Here is a 16,248-nt window from a genome sequence, read left to right on the forward strand (position 1 = left end):
TTTCAGGGGGAGGTAGGGGCCATTGAAAGGTTCTAGGTAGGGGAGAGACATGATCAGAGGTGGGGCTGCAGTGCTGTGGGAATGGGGAAGGACGGGGTGGTCTTCTCCAGGTTTTGTGGGGAGGGAGTGCTGAGGAGGGTGGTGTGCTCCTGGGGAGGGAGAGGGGGTGGGATGATTGTAGAGTGAGTGTGTGGTCTGGAGTTGATGTGGGCCTGCCCAGGTGGGAGGGGCGGGACTCCATTGGGAGGGTGTTTGGAGCCCAGGCAGGTGTGTGGGTGGGGTACAGGGTAGGCTGGGTCAGGGCTCTGCTGGAGGGGTCAGGCTGAGGCAGAGGGCAGGGCTGGAGGGAGAGCAGGCCAGGGGCCTGACCCTGGCCTCAGCTCTGCCACCTCCTCCCTTTAGGCCTCAAAGATTGGTCTCCTCCAGAGGCCTCCAGGCAAGACATGCTGCCTCTCAAAACCTCAGTGATCCCATCTGAAAAATGGGGAGCACAATGCCATTCTCTCTGCCACTTGGAGTGTCCGATTAAGGGACAGTCAGTATTCCTCCATCTGGGCCTGAGTTCTGGGACACAGAAACCGGGAGAGGCAGAGTCTGTGGCTCAACAGGTTCCCACTGGCCACAGAACAGCCCACGGTGGGCTCTGGGTACAATGACCAAGTTCTGGGGGTGCTCTGGGAGGGGCTGGAGGGATGTGGTTCTGGGAGTGTGTTCAGGGTGAAGAGCTGCTGGACAAGGTCGTGGGCCAAGGCTCCCTCATCGCCTCTGTAATTTGAGCTTCTCCTTCAGAACCTTCTAGGTCCCCAGGTTCACTGCCCAATCCTGTGACAGTGGGACCAGGCCCCCAGGGCTAAGAGGATAGGCAGGGTGTGTGACAGCTTAGCCACAAGGCGGGGGGGGGGGGGGGGGAACCCTAGCCTCGCCTAGCTCTGAAAGTCTCCACATCTTTGCATTTTACAGCTCACTGTCTGAGTCCATAGAGCCCTGAATGGGCCCACGAGCCTAGTGAGTAGGGTCAAACGATGCTTGATGCTCGTACCCCAGAGGTCCCCTACTCCCGGGCACCTGCCACTTGAGTTTTGTTGGGCGCTGTCCTCGTGGTGCTGAGGCAGAGCACATCCCCCAGTGGATTGCTGCCCATGGGGACACAGTGGTCCAGTCAGCCCAGGAGAGGGGAAAGGGAAGCCTCCCTCCCAACCTTGCTCCTGCTTCCAGAAAAGGCACCCCCTTTCTCTTCTTCCTCCTCCTCTCTCTCACTCCCCTCCCTTCCCTCCTCCCCTCTATAGTTTCCCTTCCCTCTCTGGCACTAGCCCATTCATCTCCCTCCATTTCTCTCTTCTCCTTCTTCCCTCCAGTCCTTCCCCAGCTCCCCTGTTTTCCTCTGGTACTTCCTTATCTTTCCTCCCCGGTTCTCTTTCACTCACTTGCCCCCACTCAGACTCCTCCTTGAGTTCAAGCGGCCCCTTCTCCCCTCTTGGAGCAAGAAATCAATCCTACACATTGCAGGGAGTTGGGGCTGCCTTCTCTGCACGTTGTCTCTCTCCTCCCGAAGACTGACTGGGCCTCAGCTGGAGGCCCGGCGCTGGGTCTGCAGACTGGGCAGCGGCCCCTGGAGGTGAGGCTGGGGATTGCAGCTTCCTGCCTCCAGGACTCCACTTCCTGCTCGTATCCTCTCCCCAGGCACCCTGAAGGTCCCACTGGTTTAGGAGTGCACATGAGTATGTGAATGGCGTGTGGACACTCGGGCATCGTATGTCATGCATGCATGCACGTGTGTGTCTGGTGTGGATGTGTGATTTGAGTGTGTACATCCTGTCAGGTGTGTCTGTGTGAGTGTAGAATGCACATGAGTGTGTGAATGGCATGTGGGCTCTGCAGATTTTTGGCCGTGCGTAAGCACTTTGTATACTGTGTGTACACACGAGAGCACATGTGATAGTGGAAAGTCACATGTTTCTGTGGATACCTGGAGGAGCGTGAGGCTCTGCTAAAGTAGGAGCTCATCTGCGCCTGGGGACACCAGTGAGCATGGCAATAGCATGAAGACATGTGGCTGTGTGTGTGAGGGAGTGAGGGGCTGTAGTGTGTGCACGGGCTGCTTTCACTGGCTGTGCACGTCTGTGTTTTCACTGAAGTAGGGAATAGGAGAGCCCCAGGAGGGTGACCATTTGGGTCAGCAGCGCCATTGACATGCATGAGTAGTGCAGAGGGCCTAGGGGAAGCTGTCTTTGTGCATGTGTGGAGATGCGTTCTTCTAGGCCAGAGATGGGGATGGGTTCAAAGTGGAAGTAGTTAGTGACTGATAAGCTTTTAAATAAATGTCTCAGCCCCCAATCGGGCCCCAGACACAGTGAGTCCCACACGTTGCTCAGGTCTGACATCAGCCAGGCACCTGAAACCACAGGAATGGAAGGAGGCTGCCTCCCCACCTGCCCACCCACTGCTGGCCATGGCCAGGGGAGGTGTGCACACCTCCTGCCCGGAAGCTCCTGCTGAGTGCAGGGCACACTGCCCAACAGATGCCCCAGTCCCAACCAGAGACCCTCCTTCCTGGCCACTGAGGCAACATGCCAGCAGGCAGTGGGACACTTGCCTCTGCCTTGGTGGACCTGGGGTCCAGGTGCCCCCTTTCCAGCTAGGCCTGGCTCCTCCAGGAGAGCTGAGTGGGCTTCTTGCAGGCTGCCCTCCAGGACTGAGCAGCCACAAAGCAGAGGGCAGGAAGCCCTTGGTAAACACTGGCTGGTGGAATGAATGAAAAAATGGTGATTTCCAGGGGTGGCACTGTCTGGCCCCATGGAGGTCCCCAAGGGTAAGTGGGTAGCTGTACTTAGTGCTGGGAGATTGGCCTTTGAATTCACCTCTGCATGATTCTTTCTGAACTTCACTTTCCTGCTTTCTAGAAAAGAGCAGAAATCCCCCACAAGGTCATTATACCAATGAAATGTGTCAGTGTGCCTGGTGCCTGGCACATAATAGGTGCTCAGGAAGTGATGGGTGTCTCTTTCCTGAGAGCTTTGAGCTGCCCTGAGCCCCTTCCATAGCTACCCCTAGACCAACTATAAGTCAGCTACTTCTGAGCAGCAGGAATCTTCAGGTTCCGTTCGGGAAGTATAAGTCAGGCCCAGGTCAGGGAGGAGGGAGGTCACACTGGTGTCAGATGCTGGACCAAGGCAGGTGCAGACATGCCACCTCATCAAGATACCTGATAACTGTAGCCAGTAACTGGATCTCAGGAGCTGGGAAACCCCAGGTCTGCGGGTTACTGTTGACAAGGTATTGTTGACAAGGCCTCTGTGATTGATATCTAGATGCTTTTCAGATAGACTAGCCTGAAAAGGGCTCAGGGGAGCCTTAGAAGGCATTGCTTTTATAGCCGTTGGGGCAAAACCTCCATCCCTCGGATTGGATTCATCCTGGGGACTCCCTCACCTCCATCAGAGCTCCTGAATCTAGCTTGCCAGGTCCAGAGCCCAGTGTTGGTTCCCAAGAGCCAGTCTTCTTTATCTAGATCCCAGCAGTGTCCAAGAAGGACCAGATGGGCTTTCTCCAGGCTTTGGAGAACATCTGAGATGAGGAAATTCCTACTTTGAACTCTCTCCTGCACCCCTGACTCTGGGCAGGGCATCTCTCCTTCCCATGGCAGCAAACTGTGACCTTCAGCACAATGGACAGCACCCATGGGCGGGGTGGGCCAAGGTGGGGATGCTTGTAATGGTCAATATTTTAGCCACATTACACATACCCCCAATACTTGGCTTTATATTTCGAGGAGCTATTCCTTCTCTGGAGCCAGGAACTTATTGGTTTCCTAGGACAGATAACTAAACACACCATTGCAGACATCACATACACAAATGTGTTTTAGGATGCGGTGGCTCAGAGGGCCTTTGCAGGGAGAAAAATGAAGGGAAGTGGTGTGGTGATGGAGCTTATCTATGCCACTCAGACATGCAGAAAAAGGCAATGAACGCGCGCACGCGCACACACACACACACACACACACACACACACACACACCACAGCACCTGCTGTGGACCAGCATTTATTAGGAACTGGGAAGTAATGGATAGAAAAATGTGACATGAGGTTGACTTTGCAAAGCTCTTGCCTTGTACCAGCTCACAGCTGCAGAGAGGAGATATGTGACAACAGATATTAATTTATTTTTTCCGTTCTGGAATTTGTAGAACTATCTCAGGGAAAACATGAAACCTGTTAAAATATGCAAAAAAAAAAAAAAATAAAAAATGAAGAAGCAGCTTTGATGTGTGGAAAAACAACAAACTTCATAAACCCTCACTGACTGGCGCTTGGAACACCGGCTTCCGGGGCAGCCCTTTCCTGGTTCCACTGGCTACTGCACCCTCAGGGTTCTGCCCACTCCTGCTGGGGACACAATGCCAGGGAAATGGCACAGAGGTCCAAGAGCAACAGAATTCAGTGACTTTTTATGGATTAAATGCGTATTTATGTATCAACAACGTGACAGTGCCAGAAATCAAGGTTGTCCCTCTCTTCCTTCTCTCTCTTCCTTTCTCTTCCCTGAGCTCCTCCTTTTCTGAGTCTTGGGGCTGATGGGACAGGCTTGGCGCTAGTGGGGTGTGGAAAGAGTCCTGGTTTGCTTCTTCTCCTACCCCGAGCCCCAGAGCTCATAAGCTTCCAACCTCCTCCTAAGGGCTCAGTGCTGAGGTTCCCCCTGTGAGCCGTGGCCCAAGCCGCCACTCCAGCCCTCCCCGGCCCAGCCTCTGTCTGATGCCCTGGACAGAGAGCTGTTTGCCCAGCCCATGCCTGGCAGTTTGCCCCTGACTGTCAGGACGAACAGGTTTGGCTGACCAAACTGGCTGCAGCCTTTGTTTTCAGTGAGATAAAGAGTCAGAACTTTTGGCCACAGCTGAAATGAACTTTTTGGACTTTATTTTCTTTGAATCATTTCTAACTTATGGACAAATGGCAAAAACAGTACAAATAACTTTTTTTCCTGAACCATTTGAGAGTAAATTGCTGATGTGATGTCCCCTTCCCCCCAAATACTTTAATGTGTATTTCCTACAATCAAGGACATTCTCTTTCACATTATAGCCATAAAAATCAGGAGATTAATATTGATACATGACTGCCACCGCATCCCCAGATCCCATTCAAGTTTTATCAGTTGTCTCAATAATGTCCTTTGTAGCAAAAGGATCTGGTTCAGAATCCTGTGCTGTTGCATTTGGTTGTGTCTTCTTCGTCTCCTTTAGTTTGGAGCCATGCCTCCGTCTCGATTTTCATGACCTTGACACTTTTGAGGATGAGAAGCCAGTTGTTTCGCAGTATGTCCCTCAATTTGGGTTTGTCTGATATTTCCTCACGATTAGTTTCCAGTTATACATTTTTGGCAGGAAAACCACAGAAGCGATGCTGTGTTCTTCCTACGGCTTCCTGTCAGGCAGTACACGACTTTCATTTGTCCCATCACTGGTGATGTCAACTTTGATGACTTCAGGGAGTGTCCTGCCAGGTTTCTCTTCAGTAAATTACGTTTTCCTCTTTGTAATGAAAATGCGCTTTGTGGAGAGATACTTTGAGACCATGTAAATTTCTGATCCTCATCGAACTTACTCCCACTAATTCTAGCATCACTGATGTTTCTTGGCTTAATTATTGCTGTGATGGTTGCCACATCCACTATTACTTCTACCTTTATTAGTTGGCATCTTCTGTATAGGAAAATCCCCTTTCTTTTCTCCACATTTATTTACTTATCCATTTATTTATTTGTATTACATAGACTCAGGGATTCCTATTTTATTCATCATTTATTTATTTTATTTTTTATTTTTATTTTTAAAAGATTTTATTGGGGAAGGGGAACAGGACTTTATTGGGGAATAGTGTGTACTTCCAGGACTTTTTTCCAAGTCAAGTTGTTGTCCTTTCAGTCTTAGTTGTGGAGGGCGCAGCTCAGCTCCAGGTCCAGTTGCCATTGCTAGTTGCAGGGGGCACAGCCCACCATCCCTTGTGGGAGTCAAACCGGCAACCTTGTGGTTGAGAGGATGCGCTCCAACCAACTGAGTCAACCCGGGGCTCAGCGGCAGCTCAGCTCAAGGTGCCGTGTTCAATCTTAGTTGCAGGGGGCGGAGCCCACCATTGCGGGACTCGAGGAATTGAACTGGCAACCTTGTGGTTGGGAGCCCACTGGCCCATGTGAAAATTGAACCGGCAGCCTTCGGAGTTAGGAGCACGGAGCTCCAACCGCCTGAGCCACAGGTCCCGCTCCCATCATTTATTTTGATACTTGGGTTGTCCCAGCTTTGGCCAGTGGGGGAGTCCCTTCAAGCTGGTCTCTGTGTCCATTTGAAACACCCCCTCCATTCTTTAAGCACTCCCTGACTTTCTGGAACAAGATGGTCTTGGCTCATTTTGTGATTTCTCTGTCCCAGCCCTAGAATTAGCCATTTCTTCAAGGAAACCTAGTTTCTTTTAGTGGAGGGTGATATTGAGAAACCAAGATCTCAGCACTAGATGTGTTGATAGCTTTTGAAATGTTGTCAGTGATATTCCAACTCTTAAACCAGAAAAAGAATGATGCCTTCAAGCTTTAAGACCAGTGATTCTAAAACCTGTTCATGTAGTGGACAACCTGGAAAAATTAGGCTTTTAATAGCAACATATGACATAGTTATTGAATATAATGTAATATTTTATAGAATCTAAGATTATTTTATAGAATCTAAGGTATTATCAGTGAAGAGAGGGAATATATATATACGTATATCTATATGTGTATATGTATACACACGTAATTTAAATCTGTGTTTTATCTATTCATCTATCCTGAAAGCCGTGAGTCTACTCCACTTATGCCTTCAACATCAATCCCTACACCACATGCTTCACTCTGGTTTCTGGTTCCATCACCTCAGTGTGTGTAACCAGTCTCCACTGCAGCCACTGTCCCAGCACAGATGCCCTCTTCTGTGTTGGGACAAGCAACTCCCACCCCATGCTGTGCCTTGGCATGGATGCCTACTTTCCTTAGCTCCATCTAATAGCTTTGGGACTGAATTATGCAGGAAGGAAGGCTGATAGGTAGGCAGGCAAGGGAACATTCTGGACTTTTTACTGACCAATACATGTTTATTTTTCCTGATCTTTGGGAAGTTTCGCTCAAAAGTTGTCCTTAAAAATGCCATATGTGGGCTGGCCCGGTGGCCTAGGCAGTTAGAGCTCCATGCTCCTAACTCCAAAGGCTGCCGGTTTGATTCCCACATGGGCCAGTGGGCTCTCAACCACAAGGTTGCCAGTTCAACTCCCGCAAGGGATGATGGGCTGTGCCCCCTGCAACTAGCAATAGCAACTGGACCTGGAACTGAGCTGCGCCCTCCACAACTAAGATTGAAAGGACAACAACTTGACTTGGAAAAAAAAAAAAAAGTTCTGGAAGTACCCACTGTTCCCCAATAAAGTCCTGTTCCTCTTCCCCAATAAAATCTTTAAAACAAAATAAAATGTCATATGTTTTGCCATTATTACAGTACCAAACTACATGATTAATATTTGAAAACCAGAGAAAAAGTCATCCATGATTTCACCACTTGAATACAACCTTCGTTTAGTATTTTAGTGTATTTCTTTTCAGTTCCCCCTCCCCCAGTGCATCTGTTTTCTTTTAAATATAATTATAGTTTTAATGTTGCTATACCTTTCCAACCTGCCCATTTACATGAGGCAACAATAAGAACACCCAGTACTTATGAAATACCTAGTATGTGCCAGGCTCTGTATAGATTGTTTTCTCTTTCTCATTTAATCCTTAACATAACATTGCAAAGTAGGTATTTTCCTGATAGTAGAGATAAAGAAACGGAAGCTCAGAGAAGCTGTCCAAAGTCGCACTTCTAATAAGTGGTGGAGCTAGGCCTGGAACCCGTGTATCTCTGACTCCAGAGTCTGGTTTGCTATCCACGCTCCCTGAAGGTAAGTATTGTTCCCATAATACAACACTATTTCCATAACTCTAATTTTAAATGCAGGCATATTATACTAATAAGGGATTCTTTCATAACTTACTTAACTGCTCCTCTGTTGTGGGATGTGTGGGTCTCTCTCTCTCTCTCTCTCTCTCTCTCTCTCTCTCTCTCTCTCTCTAAAGGATATGGTTTTTCACTAATTGTTTTCCAAAGGGTTGAGTTAATTTGAATGTGACACTCAAATGGCATTGGCATCTTATTAGTTTAAAAATAACTGATACTTTAATAGGAAGACAAGTATTTTGATTTAATTAGCACATGTTTTACTCAAGAAACATTTAAGAGGTACTTGCTGTGTACCAGGAATGATGGCCGGAATGGAAGATATAGTTATTTTTATTGTATAACTCAGCCAGAAAGCCAACATTAAGGCATCTCAATTAATTCAACCCATGACTAATCTGGTTGTTCTAGGGGCTGTGCTGGTGAGGCCTGCACTGAAAGGCTGAGGGGTGATGTGGGGGCAAATACCAAGACAATGGGCTGCGTTAGTCAGCTCAGGAAAAATGTGATGTGGGGTAGATTGGATTCCTAGTTGTTAGGTGTGACAGTTAAGTTTTTATGTCTTAGCTTCAAACCCTGAGTTACATACTCTGCTTTGTAGTATGGAGTTGGACTGGACTTTGCCTGCTGGCTCAGTAGGAGGTGCTAGAGGGACCCTGTAAGGTGTTTGCTTTCTGTGGGCTTCCTTTCAGCTGGCTGTTCTGATGAGTGTTGCCCCAGCTATGTGTCTTCAGCCTGGCAACAGCAGTGCCTTCCTGTAGCAGCCCCTGAATCCAGTTGGCAGTTTTCCCAACACTTGGAGAATCAGCCTCAGTGTGCCCTTCTATGCAGAGGTCCTGCCACATGCCAGCCAGTCTGTGCCGTCTGCTCAGAGGTCTGGGTCCAAGGCCCACAGGGCCTTGCTGTGAGCTCAGAGACACTAGCACCAGCCCAATAGCCCCTTCTCCTCAGAGCTCTGTGTTTCAGAGCCCCTCATCTCAGTTTCTAAGTTTTAATAGTTCTAACCTGTTCCCTATGTTCCCTCAGCCCTAGTTATGGCTGCTACTTGTCAGTTCCGCGATATCTTAGGGTTCGGTTCTTCTTTTACCCTTTCAATTTCCTAGGTAACAACTTCTATATCTATTTAATAATTCTTTATATTGAATCCTCTCTGCAAATAAGTGGTGTGACTATTGTCTCCTTATTGCAACCTGACTGACAAAGGGCAGGTCTCGAACCCCTGAGATACAGAGGCCTTTGCAGTGCCTGCATGCTTTCTTTTGAGTTCAGTGTACACAGAGATATGAGGAAGTGATAGCACCCTGGTCAGTGGGCCTGTGGGAGCCGCAAAGCTGGCTGAGAGAAAGCAGCCTCTTCCAGAGCTTTCTGGCTCTCGCTTGTCAGGTCTCAAATAGGAAGTGTCTGGCTGGGCTGAGGCATTGTTGACTGGAGAAATTCCAGCCAGAACGTTTGGCAGCTGTACATTCCAGGAAGTCAAGGGCATCCCCTGGAGATGGAAATCTGTTTAAAATAGTCTGCCTTCATAAATTCACATACATGTTTTGTCTATTTGATGCATTAAATTCATTTCAACTCTATTCAATACACATTAGGGGGCACTTAATGAGGGTCAGACGCTGTGCCAAACAGTGGGGATACAAAGATAGAGTCACCAGTCCTCATCTCAGAAGACCCCACTGTCTCCTTGGGGGAGGCACCCAGGTAAAGAAATGAATGACGGCTTCCAGTTAAATATGGCCGATTGAACGCACATATTTAACCCTGCTCCCTCTGAAACCCACTAAAACTGCAGTGAAATTTGTTTGTTTGTTTATATACAAATCCAGACAATTGGTTGTCTTGAAAATGAGAATTGTTTTCAGCACCGTTGCTATGTTGTGGAACAATCTGAGCGCAATGCTCTCCTCATCTGTGTTTATGCAGCTTTGTCTGTGAGGAACATGGATGAATTCAGAAAACTGTATCCATTCTAACGGGGCCATGTAGGACTACAACACACACACAACTTGGAAATCTACCAGCTCCTCAGTTCACTACGCACACCCATCCACGTCCGGTGTTACCCCTTTCTGTGGGATTTCAGGTAACCCCTTTTCCACCACTCACAATAACTCACAAGCTGTAACCCCCACATCCACAAGCAAACTGTCTTTTTTTTTTTTTATCAGATATAATGCCTTCTTTACTGTAGTCATTATGTATTTCTTTCTTTTTAAGAATTAAAATTTTTTTTTTCAGTTATAGTGGACATACACTATTATATTAGTTTCAGTTGTACAACAGTGATCAGACATTTTCATTATGTATTTCTTAACAATATAATATGTGTAAAACTGTGCTACTGGTTTTATTAGGTTCCTATCGTTTTTTTAATGTGTCATTGATGAAGGTTTGAGTACTGTGTCCTTAACCCCATTTTTTTTCTCCATAAGCCCTATGGTTTTGTTGCATGGTTTTGCATAGTATGGTGATTGTTCAGAAATGTGTATGTTATGTTATAGAAGAATTCACTGTACATATGACAAAGAAAACAGCAAAGGAGATAATTGCAGAATGCTTCTGGATAGTTGTTTTACTCTAGAAAGCAAAACAAGTTGTAACTAACTGTAAGATAACAGATAATACATATATTGGTCTCTACCTCCAGTTCCTGGCACAGAACTCCTAAAACCCTTGTAAATTCCTAAGTGATAAGAGGACTAGGACCATTTCTTGTTCTACTGAGGTGACTCTGGGTGGGCTGATGGGTGGGGGCTGGTTACCAGAAAGACCACGCCATGATTAGAAGCTTGGAATTTTTAGCCCCACCCTCCATCCCCCAGAGAGAGGAGAGGGGCTGGAAATGGAGTTAATAACTGATCATGCCTATGTGAGGAAGCCTCCATACAATCCCAATAGTATGGGGTTCAGAGAGCTTCCCGGTTGTCGAACACATCCACGGAGGGAGGATGATGCATCCCAACTCCATGGGGACAGAAGCTCCTGTACTCATTACCCTCCTAACCGTACCCTATGTATCTCTTCATCTGGATGTTCACCTGTATCCTTTATAATATCCTTTAATAAACGGATAAACATAAATGTTTCCTTGAGTTCTGTGAGTCGCTCTAGTAAATTAATAGAACCCAAGGAAAGGTTCGTGGGAACCTCAGATTTATAACCAGTTGGTCAGAAGCACAAGTGACAACTTGGACTTGAGATTGGCATCTGTGGTGAGGGGGTAGGCAATCCTGTGGCACTGAATCCTTAACCTGTGAGATCTGATGCTATCTCCAGGTCGACAGTATCAGAATTGAGTTAAATTGTAGGACAAGCAGCTGGTGTTGCAGAATTCCTGGGTGGAATAAACTCCACACATTTGGTGACCAGAGGTGTGAGAAGTGACGTGTTCCGTGTGAGTAATAAAGGAGACAGGCAGGAGGAGAACTGTGGGTTTTTTAATACACTAACTTAGACCCAAGAAAGTTAAATCTGAAGCCAGCTTTGAGAAAGAAGGGAGCTGCACAGAGAGAGCTTCAGAAGTCTGCACGGGTTCTCCTGGAATTGTTGAATAATGAGTCTTATACGTGTAGAATGACACTCCGTGGGGACAGGCAAAGAATGACTGGGGGTTGTAAGCTGAACAGTTTTCAGAGCTCATTCAAGTTAAAACCAGTAGGAGAGGAGAGTCCGTAATGAACACCTGGGGCATTCAGCAGAAACCCCAGAAGGGTCATGCCCTAGTGAAAGGGCTAAATCAGTGTAACACTATATAACTTCTAGAAGGAAACAAAAGAGAAAATCTTTACAATCTTGGGGTAGAGGGAGATTCATTTGATAAGACATAAAAATCCTGAGGCATAAAAGAAAAAAATTAAATAAATTGGATTTCATCAAAATAAAACCTTTTGCTTTTCAAAAGACACCATCAAGAAAATGGAAAGGCAAGCCATACTGGAAGAAAATATTCATATATTTGACAATGGACTTGAATGGAGAATTTACTCTATAAAGAACACTTGCAAATCAATAAGAATACAATCAGCCCACTTCAAATATGGGTAAAATATTTTATGTGCACATCACAGAATAAGATATATGAATGGCCAATAAGCACATGAAAATATGCTTAATGCGATTAATTATTAGGGAAATTGAATTAAAACCACTATGAGATCCACCAAAGCCCCATTAGAATTATTGATAATATCAGGTGTTAGTGGGCAGGTGGAGCAACGAGAATGTTCATATATTGCTGGGAGAAAAGTAAAATGGCAGAACTACTTTGGAAAACCACATTGCAGTTTCTTATAAAGTTAAACATACACTTACTGTCTGACCCAACAATTCTACTTCTAGGTATTTACTGAGAAATGAAAATACATGTCTACAAAAATACATGTAGAAGAGTGTTCATATCAGCTGTATTCATAATAGCCAAAAATGGAAAACAACTCAAATGTCTATAAAAGGTAAACATTGTGCTATATCCATATAATGGAATGTTATTGAGTTATAAAAAGAAATGACAATGGATACATGCAACAATATGGATGAATCTAAAAAAATTACGTTGAATAAAAGAAGCCAGACTGAAGCACACTAACTGTATAATTTTATTTAAATGAAATTCTAGAAAAGACAAATCTCTTCTATAGTGACAAAAAATAAATGAGTGTTTTCTTGGGGCCTAGGGTTGTGAGGATTGATTGTAAAGAGGCACAAGGTACACATACTCTTTCAGGGTAATGGGTATGTTCCATATCTTTATTTTGGTGGTGGCTACGAGTGTATACATTTATCAAAACAGATCCCACTGTATACTTAAAACAGATGCATTTGATCGTATGTAAATTGTACCTTCATAAAGTTGATTTTTAAAAAACCTGGAAGATTGGTTACAGTCTATTTAATCAGCCATTGGACCATGGAATCCTCTCCCCCATTCAGAATGGCCAGATACTGTCCCTCCCTAGCTCAGCAGAGGACTCTGAGAAAGTCCTCTTCCTCTAAGAAAGAGGAAGAGATAGAATGCAAGACACAGGGAGTCCAGTGCAAATTCTTTATTCTCTGGAAATGGTTAAACACAGGGTCTTTGAAACAATGCACCGTGGGGCATTTTACCTTACTGAAAAGATGAAGAGTAAGAGAAAGTTTGCAACTTGAATGCTGAGCCTCCTAGCCCTCCTCTTTCATTTGTTTCTGGAATGCTAGAAGCCAGGCTTGTAGATTCCAGAGAAAGATTTGGAAGATTTTTCTGACCAGCTGCAAAGGAAAGGCCCAAAACGCTGATAATGGGATTTCTCCATGTGAACAGCTTAGCTAGCTCAAGCGACAATAAGTCCAGTGCTGACAGGCCTCAGTCAAGCCTGTGGCGTGCCGAACTAGTCTTTAGTGCTACCCCTGGAAATGTGAGTAGTCAGCCATGGACCAATAGTCACCTGAGAAGAGTCTCCAACACAAAAACCGGAGCTCAGACAACAAACAGGAAAAAAATCTGGAGAAAGCAGAGACTAAGTAGAGAGATGAAAATACTAAAAGAAAAAAATCTCCCTTTTATTAATATTTTCAAAGAGAAAGACAGGATATTTCAAAGAAATAATCCAGAAAAATTTTCAAAACTAAAAGACATGAGTTTGCAGATAGAAATGGCCCACTAAGTCCTCAACGAATATCATTAAGTCATTTCACTGGGGACAGAGAAGATTCTACAGACTTATAGAGAGGAGAAAGAAGTTTTCACATAAAGAATCTAAACTCAAAATGGCTTCAGGCTTCTCAGCAGTAACATTGGCAGCTAGAAGACAGTGATACCTTCAAAATTTCGAGGGAGAACATTTTCCAACTCAAAGTTCTACAGCTGTGCAAACTATGAATTAGTTTTGAGAACAAAGAATATTTAGATATGCATTTTCTCAACGCATTTACATCACCTTTCTCAGAAAGCTACCTCAGCATATGCGCTACGCAAACGAGGGGTAACTAAGAAAGAGGAAAAGGTAGAATGCAAGAAACAGGGAGTCCAGTGCAAAAGAGAAAAGAAGGGAGGAGGAGATTCCAAGAAGAAAGCAATGCAGCCTAGAGAGCACCCAGTCTAGATGGGAACTTGGGAGAGAACCTTGGAAAAATGGCTCCAGGGGATGACATTGATGGAATATTTAAAATGTTTTACCATACTGAGAGGTTTAGACAAATGAGGGAGAGTCTGGGATGACTCTCATGTAGACATAAACCTGTAGGGATCTATGTCTACATGTATATGTCTACATATAGATATATAGACAATCATTAACTTTGAAAAAACAAAAGTAAGGAAGTATATTGCATGGTTCAAAAAAGTAAGTGACATACACTATACGGCACAGCGATTTCTTTAATACCTATTAAAAAAATAATTCTATCAGGAGGAAGGGAGATGGGAAATCTGGTGGCTGTGGGGTGCTTGTGATAGAGGTAAATTCTCACTTTCCACAGTGAGGGTCAGTATTCACAGCTAAACCCAAAAGTCAAGAAGTAGCAGCATAAACATGCTGTTTAGAGATATGTACATACATTTAAAAAATAAAAGCTTAAAACTTGAATGTGGTTGCCTTTGGGGAGCAAAAGTGTGTTGCTGAGAGCTGCTATTTTTCATCATAAGCTTGTGGGTTGCCTCTTTAAACCATGCACGTGCATAAATTAGATAAAAATCTATCTATCTATCTATCTATCTATCTATCTATCTATCTATCTATCTACCCACCCATCTATCTATATCTAGGGGTATTGGGAAAATGGTGGCTGAAGTGAAGAAGGGTGACTCTTTTTCCCATTGTTCTGCTGGGATACTCAACCAATAGGATAAAAAGCTAATCAGCTAATGAGAGTGGGTGGGAAAGTTTGGTGTCTTGTTGGAGCGCACAGCAGATACATCAGAAGCTTTGAGTTCTTAGAACTCTGGAATCAAAGGCCTTGGGGAAGCTTGTTTGTCTAGCAGAGCCAAGACCCCCTGAGGCAACTGAATAGGTAGATCCACTACCTCAGGTCAAGGAAAGGACCCAGCCATGGCTACTCTGCAAAAGGTCTGAAGATCTACTGACAATGGCTGTCTTAGAGCGGACCCACTCTGTTTGCCTGAGGTGGGGAAAAAAATGCCCTATCTGTTCACACATTGAACAGCCAAAGAACCAAGAGGCTCTTCCCATTCTTCAGAAAAAAGAGTCCTCTTTCTGCCAGCCTGAAGGAAAGACACCAATTTGAACAATCAGAAGAAGTGCCTCCTACCAGGAAAATTTAATGGAAAAGATGAGACAGACCTCAAAAACAATGTCCAGCAAAAAAATACTTCCATGGGGATTCAACAACATATTGCTAAGGAATGATCTGGGAATAAGAAAAATGCTTTGGCTATTTAAAAAATCATAGGTTTAAAATTCAATATTGGAAATGAACAGTAGAGTAAATACTGCTGGTTGATACAGGAAGTCATCCAGCAGATCAAATGGAGCAACTACTTTGTGACACAAAACAAAAGTATAAAGAAATAGAAATTATGAGTGAAAAGATAAGAGTAAGGATACCAAAGCTAGGAGATCTTATATCTAAATAATAGTTGTTCTGGAAGAACAAATAGAAGAGAACCAATAAAGAAATAAATGATAGAAAACTTCTCTGAGCTAAAGAACTTGAGTATTAACATAAAAAGGGTTCCTTGACTGCCTAGCAAGATTACTAATAAAAACAAGATACATACCTAGTCATACCCTGATGAGATTTCAGAACTTCAAAGAAAAAAACAAGTGAAAACCCTAAAAACTTGCAGACATAAAAATAACCAACAACAAAAGCAAGTTACCCGAAAGGGAAAGATAATCAGGCTGGATCTGGAGGTGTCATCTGCAATTTGGAAAGCCCCAGGACCACCGAACAACACTCACAGCTTCTGGGGAAAAGGACTCAGATCCAAGAATCTTGGCCAAAATATCATTAAGGGTGAGGGTAGAAGACAGACACTTTCAGATCCGCGAGAGTGCCTCCACGTACCATTTCTCAGGAAAATATTCAAGAAGGTAGTTTAGACAAATAAAAATTAAATTTGAAAAATAAAAACAAAAACACCTCAAGATAGGGGAAGACAAAGAGCATAAGAAACAGTGGAGAGTGATAATCTAGAAAATTTATAGTAAATAAATGGACGATAATAAACTGACTTTAAAACTATGCTATGCATTAGAAAGGATTTTTGAAATAGAAGACAAGGGGGGAAATCCTCAGT

This window comes from Rhinolophus sinicus, chromosome 1 (assembly GCF_057876585.1).
Source record: "Rhinolophus sinicus isolate RSI-liver-muscle chromosome 1, RSI-T2T, whole genome shotgun sequence".
Lineage (NCBI taxonomy): Eukaryota > Metazoa > Chordata > Mammalia > Chiroptera > Rhinolophidae > Rhinolophus > Rhinolophus sinicus.